The sequence below is a fragment of the Pleurodeles waltl genome, chromosome 11, assembly GCF_031143425.1.
Source record: "Pleurodeles waltl isolate 20211129_DDA chromosome 11, aPleWal1.hap1.20221129, whole genome shotgun sequence".
Classification (NCBI taxonomy): domain Eukaryota; kingdom Metazoa; phylum Chordata; class Amphibia; order Caudata; family Salamandridae; genus Pleurodeles; species Pleurodeles waltl.
Genome location: NC_090450.1, coordinates 913,667,951 through 913,675,684, shown reverse-complemented (window position 1 = coordinate 913,675,684; position 7,734 = coordinate 913,667,951). Strand labels below are relative to the sequence as shown.

The following is a 7,734-nucleotide window of genomic DNA, read 5'->3' as shown; positions in this document are numbered from 1 at the left end:
GTTGAACTTTGAACCTGCTGTGTAATAAAAAGTGAAGAAAGAACTGCATAATCCTCGCCTCCGGTCCTGTCATAGAATTACAGGGAACCTTGATTCTTACTCTTTCAATAATTCGTGCGTTTTTACTTCGATTGTTGGGAGGATAAACAAAAATTAAGCAAGAGTGGCGTAATACTATTTCTAAAATAATTTATCATCAAAATGTTGTCACTTGATCAAGACGGTTATCTTGGTTAAACAAACAAAACAAAAAAATATGTTGAATATTTAGGCTGCAAGGTTTGGACACTGTTTAAATATGGCTGCCTTAAGTAAGCACAGACGAGTGCGGTTTCTCAAACAATCCACGTCGTTTTTTCCATTCAGTTATGAGTCTGAAGCAGTCTGAGTCCATTGCGGTCTACTAGCGGACATGACGAGTACCTGTTTCCGGTTGGTGGTTAGCAACCACCTCAAGCTGCTGGTTACCAGGAGAGGGGAAAATAGTCTGTTGATAGTCTTGCTCTCGAGGTGGGTGAAACGGCTGCGGTAATTATTGTCTAGTTAGATTCTCGTCTCGTCAAGACTCCGCTTTGGCGTATGTTTCACCTTTTGTTGGGGTCAGATGCCGCTTAAAAGGAAATGTTGGGCTGCACTAACTTTAGTTTCTTATTTTTGGTTGCTGCAAGCTGCTCTTCCACCATTCTCCGTTTCAGTAGAGCCGCACCTGTGTATGTTATTAAGTACAGTGGCGAGTCGCCTTATAATTAACTGGCCGTCACACAGGTTAACTTGCTAACAGGGACAGGGGTCTGTAGCACGCCGACAGACCACTGTACCCTGGAGCGTGTCTCTTGCTCTCTGTGTGCCTTGATTGCAATAGAGGTGGACGAGCCAAAAAAGTAACTGGGAGAGCCACGCCAGGGCCGAGCAAGGTTCGGTTCTGGTTCTTAGAGCCCGCAGATGAGCCGAGCCTTGCTGATATTTGACATGCACATCGTGCAATAAACATCCAGTTAGTATGTGCTAAGGTGTCTTAAAAATAAAAATAAAAAGTCACTTTAACATTCCGAAGCGTTTCATTTTATTACATCCGATTATATCTCTGGATTTCTTAAAAGGGAGAGTTTTTTTTTTAACATGCACAGGAAATCGTGGTCCCCCCACGCCGCTTATTAGTTAACTAAAGGGCACGTCAGTGGTCATGTTTCCCTTATATGTAGCCTAGATTCTTACTGTAGGTGGGGTATCATTATAAGCTATTAAATTAAAAGAGATGATTTTGTGCAGCGCACATCCTAAACGAAAATATTTGAAGGCACTCTCCTGTGTCACAACGAAAAAAGGGCCCGGTGTAAGAAAGTAACTGCTTAGGATCACATAGTTTGGTTAAGTAGCGAAACAAAGATTTAGAACATATTTTCAAGTTTCATACCTCAGTTCAGCCACTAGATGGGTATCTCCTTGTTCTTAATTTTTGAAGGATGTGATTAGAGCATGGGTGATCAGCAGAATACAAGTTTTATTTTTTACAGTTTTATAAAGCGCTTACCTTGCCCAAGGATAGAGCAGCACATCAAAACGTACGCAGACTGTGTTACACTTTTTTTTTTCAGTCATAGGGAGATTTGCTGGTACTCTTAGGGTGCTGAACAGAGACTGGGACCTGATTCCCATTTTGCATGGTCGTCAGCTATAAGCACTAAATCACATCGCCTCTTGTGAAAGCTCAGTTTGTTTTGGGCTTAAGGTTCCAAGAAAACCTAGAGCTCATCCAGAGCCAGGCTTCTGGCTTGAGCACCACTATAGTGCACGTGTCATGTCCTGCACTCATCATTGGGTTTAATGTGTTTCTCTAGTGTTGCACTTGTTTACAATGCCGGGAAGCATTTGTAAATGTATATGCCTTACTACTCGCCTACTGCCTCTCGGCTTCTAGTGTTGATGTTGTTACATACGTGCGTTTTATACTCTGATGGCATTGTTGATGTGGAAACGTGAACCCATGTATATAGTTATTTATTGAGAGTTGTTTTATAAAGCACAAACATAACCCCAGAGTATCAGAGCGCTGTACAAAATAGGATAGACATACATAATGCACCGTATCAGAACATTTACCTGTTATTTACAGTTTAAACAAGTTGGTTACAAATTCTGCAGGTTGGTTACAGTGTGAACAGGGGTTTGCAGGTATGTTACGCTTGCGTAGGTTGTGTCCCAGCAGGTTACATTGTTAAGTTTACAGGTAATAGGGTGTAATAATCATAGCTACATCCAACCATCACAGAGGTCAACTCATTCATTATATTAACTCCCTTTCAAATAGTAGATATTTTATACTCTTATTGAAAGCCCAGGAAGAGGGGTTTGTACGGATCTCCTGTGATAGTGAGTTCTATAGTCTCGTTGCACTACCAGTGAAGAAGTGAGAGTGCGTCATTTCTTTTTTGAATCTCTTTGGTTCTAGGGGTACAGAGATTGAGCTTCTCAGTCTATGGCTTCATCTGGACTAGATGAGTTTCTGGGACAGGTATTTTGATGTTCCATAGTGTATTGGTTTGTGTGTTACATATCCTGTCATTAGCCTGTAACATGCTTCGATAGCCACTTTAGTGTGATCAGAGAAGGAGTGATCTCGCCTCAGTATCAACCACTTTATTCGTTCTCGCTAAGAGCAGCTACCCATGGCACATGTACTAGGTAATTTCCCTGTTCGTTAGCTCCAGCAGCTTCTCCGAACAACACATTTTTTGCAAACCAAAAGGATGACAGCCAATGTCAAACATATTGGCTTTGCCAGTGATTGTTATGCTTAAATTCAAGAAAAATACCCACTGGTTTCTGAGCCAAATCTTGATCTGCTGTCACAATTCTACAGTTCATGAATTTACGAGATAGGTTTCCTTAATCTGCAAAATTTCTCCCCCCCCCATCTGTAACATAGAGCCAAGTCTGATATACTTTATTTAAAATAGTTGCCAACCAACTTAGGTCAAAGTGGAGTTGTGAGTTTTTCTTTCAATAGCATCTGAATGTGAGCATTTTCCTTTACAGATACTTTAATGGCTTGCTTTCTGTCTCCTTCTCGTGGGAAACAAAAACCTGTCATTAAGCGAGATAGATTTATCCCAAAACTGTGCCCGAGAAGGGCACTTTATCTCTTGGTTTCTCCTAGTGCAAACTAATCATGGATTTTCCACATTGCGCACATCTTCAGGCGTGGGTAATGAAATCAGAAAAAAAGCTGACCCACTTTTAATTTGTACATTTTTGTTGAAAACGATTTTAATCCAAGAGTGGAATCTTCAACATGTCAGCAGAACACTACTTAGCTGAACACTTTAATTGAGGGTACATTTCTTTAGTACTTTGCCAAAATGTCATCATGGTTACATTCAAAATAAAAAAATGTTGTGTTTTGTATCTACAAAAACAGTGTTTTTTTTTCTTTATAAATAGTGTGTGCTGCTAACAGTTCCATGTTGCAGAGATATCCACATGGCCAATTCTGCTTTGGCAGCTTATTCTTAAGAAGTTCTTAATAGCATTCATTCTAGTCTTGGCATGAAATTTGAAGTAAGTCCTTTATCTTGTGCGCTTTACAATTATCCTTTATGTTTATTCTACAAATATTTTGTGGTTTAAAAAAAAAAAAAAAATCACCCTCAGCCTACTTGAAGTCTGAAACATGTTTACTAATAAGAAGCAAATACGTTAGTAATTGCTAATCAAAGCAACAAGGAGTTAGTAATTGCACAACAAAGCAACTTAGCCTCACCCTCACAAAGTTGTTGGTCAAATAATGCTAAAATTTAAAAATCACACTACTTTTATACGTTTTCCTCATATGGGCAAAGAAGAAATCACAAAGGAGTGGAAATGCAGATAACAGGAGCTAAGGCAGTTGTTCATTGTTATCATGAGAAAACGGTTGAAAGGACCTGGAATAAGAGATAACACAACAGATGCCTCTTTGCAGAGCAAACCGGATTCTGATTTTCTCGCTTACGACTGTCAAGGTTAAGGCTTTGTCTTTCACAGTCGAGAAGGCCTGCACAACCTGGTTTGACATAGGAGTATATTATAAATGCAGTTTAAAAAACATGGCTGATATGAAAGCACAGCATTAGTCCAATAGAAGGTAAGCTGTGCATACGTTTACAGTAGTGTTCTGTGTTTGCAGACATGATATTTTAGCCTTTGTTTTAATCAAGCACGCTCAAATTTCAAGACTGATATAGTTTCCAGGTTGGAGTTTCATCAGCAGGTTTTCTGATTCCGTCTATGAAAAAATTGACCCAATGTAGGTTTTTATAACATTTCATTGTTTTTTATTTCTAGAACCTAACCAACTCATTTGACCAGCTGCACAATAAGGCAGATCAGCCAAGAAAAAAGCGTAACACTACAGTGGATGATAGAAGCCAACATACAGCACTTTACACATAAGTAGTATTTAGAGGCATAATGATATTGAAAGAGGCATATGGTACAACACCCTGTAACACTAAATACAAATAATAGATTCATGAAAGTCCTTAATGTCCATCTAGGGCCCCGAAAGTTTCTCAAATTTTCAGAGGAAGGCAAGACATGTGAACATCACTTTCTGCACCATTATACACAAGTCTGTCTTTGCGCACCAAAGACCAGTCATGTATGTAAGGTGATTTCCCCATATCTGAGTAATGCCTTGTCTTGCTACCGCAAAGCGAACATTGCGCATAATATTACAACATCATGAATACCTTCTAAAGAAAATATATAACTTAATTCCCACGGAGGACTTCAGGTCTTCGGTTAAAGCTCTGGTACACATATAGACAGTGGTAACACCACCTTGGGAGGCCTCCCTAAATCCACAGGCTCACTCCTCAAAGGCTTACATGCTGCAGCTTGGCTAGTAGCAAATTCTAAAGACTCCCACCACATAGTACCAATCATGAAACATCTTCACTGATCACCTTAAAGATCACCTGCATTACACACAAGGCTTAATCTTCGAATCTACTAAGATACCTGCAGGAACAACTACATACTAATGAAGGACAAAAAAAGAGAGAGAAAAAAACCTGATTTTAGAGATTCTTTCATCCTAGAAGGATGTGACTGTTAAACCAGCATTCTCTTGAAGATCGGCCAGCAAGAAGCGCTACTACTGCAAGTAGGAGCAGACGTGCAACAGGTTTTATGTTTTAATGTAGTGGTAGCATTTCTCCTATTGTAGTCAGATGACATGTGGGTAATTACAATATACGTTTGTCTGCCTGTATGTCAGGATGTCCACAATTTTGTAGAAATGGCCATTTGTGTGATATTACTTTTCTGTCTGCACAGGATAAGCTGGTTAGGCCTGAAGCCGAAACCTAAACAAGCAGCATTGCACTAATGGAATCAGAGAGCTTTGGCACAGTTTGGCTGTAACAAGATTATGGAGATGGTTCAAATGGCAGTATCGAATATTTGGACTACAGTGAAGTCCAATAGAATATGTTCACATTATCTAAACAGTTTTAAATTGAATGCAATATGATGAAATCTGAGTCCAGGAGCACAGTGAAAAGGCATTTAAAAACTAGAAGGAATACTTGGAATATGTTTCCAATACCTACAACTGTGACACTCTCTCACACCCTCTCTAAAGAACTCTGATGAAATATCACCTTTCAGATCCACTTAAAGCCAAGCTAACAGATGATTAACAGACAAAATAGCATTCATGTACAAATCCATCATAATGAATACACCAAACACCGTCACTAAGCTAAGTAAGACTGGGAAGGCTGATGCTGGTCCATTCAAAGAAGAAGAATGGACCATCGCACTAATAGCACCTAGGGAAGTGGACATTTCCACTAGATATTGTCTAATATAGAATGTACCTGACCCCACTTAAGCTATGACCATTGGGCCACAGTTCTTACCTGACCTGCCTTGTGTGCAAAACTACAGACGAGAATTTCGTCCATCCTGTAAATGAGTGCTGCAAATTGTTTCTCTATTGGGAAACCCTAGCTGAATCACTACAAGAAATCCCAACCTCTTTATCAAATTAACCTCTAAAATGGCTCTACTCAGTATCCTAGAGGACCAATTACACACACTCACTAAAAAAAGATCTTGCACTCCGGCTGGTCCACACCAAAAGGGATATTGCTCAAAATTAGAGGAGCTCATCACAACTGAGCGTGAATACACCGACATCTTGCACTTGACACTTTTTCAGTCCTTGAGAGTCTAGTATATAAGGCTAAGAGATGCCCCCCAGAAACACATGAACACACTAAAATATGGGAAAAGTGGTTGTAATATTGAGTGGGGATTGAGGAGATATGATTAACGCGAAATTGAATGTCTAAATTCTGAAATGTCTAAATAATGATTATCCTCAGAGACCGGTACAGAAAAGTCAACCGATTAATGTAGTATCCCATTATAAATCAGACAAGCGTGGACTATTGTGTGAATGCAAGTTATTGTTGAACGTTTTTACATGCCTCAGTCTGTTTTATTGTATTTTAAAGTACCTTAAATGCCAATAAAACAAGTAAAAAAAAAATCAAGGAAAAATATGGAGTTGAGGTGTTTAGTTATTAAACGTTTAGGCGATGAGAAAATAGAAATTAAACAATGTTGCCTCTAACATTTTACAGCCTTGTTTGTGGGCCCAACAAAATTGACCATCTGTTTTTTAACACCTTTTTTTTGCATTTTTTGTTTCTCATTAAATGTTTATATGGACCTTCTGTCTAAATACACCTGTGCATATGTTCAGGTGGCAACAACAGTAGATTGCCTTGTAATAACTTGGATATGCTGGTGATCTAGACACACTAGCAAAGATGTTCATTTGAAGACAGGTATAGACGTCAGTGTATTTTGCGCTCCCTGTTATTTAATTTTTGGAGGGCTTGATGTTAAAAATAAAATGGGCTTACATGCCAGTTATCTGGATATCGGGTTGTCTTAGACTGCAGTTCTTTACTGTAGGACCTCGTGTTTGATGAGTTTGAGGCACCGATGCTGAGCATATCAACTGAAGGTGCAGTCTGAGTAATTTGAAAATGCCTTTCAAGTAAAAGACAATTGATATGCCTCAGTTTAATGTAATGGCTAAACCAAGTTTTCAACTTTCTGAACAGCTACTAGCGGCACCAATTGAGCTCAATAGCAAACCCTCTTTAACCTGAAGATGAAGATACTAATTTCAAAGAGCACAACCTTATGAACTTTTGGGGCAGATTTCACAGATGATCACTTTCTGCAATCCTGCCCTCGTGAGGTAACCTGGAGTTGGATATAAGGTGCATATCAGCACGTTAGTCATGTTTGAAGAGGTATTTTTACATCTCGCCTTCAGTTAGCATTTTGCTGTCTGTTTGTGAAAGGCCTCTTGTGATCCATTCTAAAACCCTGCAGTGGGCTGAGACCCACCCTACAGGTTACCTTTGGTTGGCTTTGTTGTCATTCTTATTTGATGGCTTGCCTTCCTTTTCTTTTCTTTGTCCCCAATTGATTGATTTCAGGGTTTATGTAGTTCTTGATTACCACATAAAACGGGTGCCCTGGTGCTATAGGTCACCAAAAATCACAGGAAGAGTCTACACAGTAATTGAGAAAGATTGTTTTTCAGCTGCTTACGAAATTTCAGTACTTTTTTCCCCACATAAAGATAAGGTGGAAAAGTACTTCATGCCTTTGCGCTCACCATAGAAAACTGTCGGCAACACAATTGGTTTCTTCTGTATCTGT

General features: G+C 39.3%; 1 protein-coding gene across 1 annotated transcript in view; it reads left to right on the top strand.

The window, feature by feature from the left end:
* The first annotated feature begins 405 nt into the window (after positions 1–405).
* Positions 406–7,734, top strand: part of IFT81 (intraflagellar transport 81) — a 616,811-nt gene continuing 609,482 nt past the window's right edge. The window contains exon 1 of the mRNA XM_069214881.1: positions 406–510. The gene's annotated coding sequence lies outside the window, so the exon portion shown is untranslated. The remainder of the gene's footprint in view (positions 511–7,734) is intronic.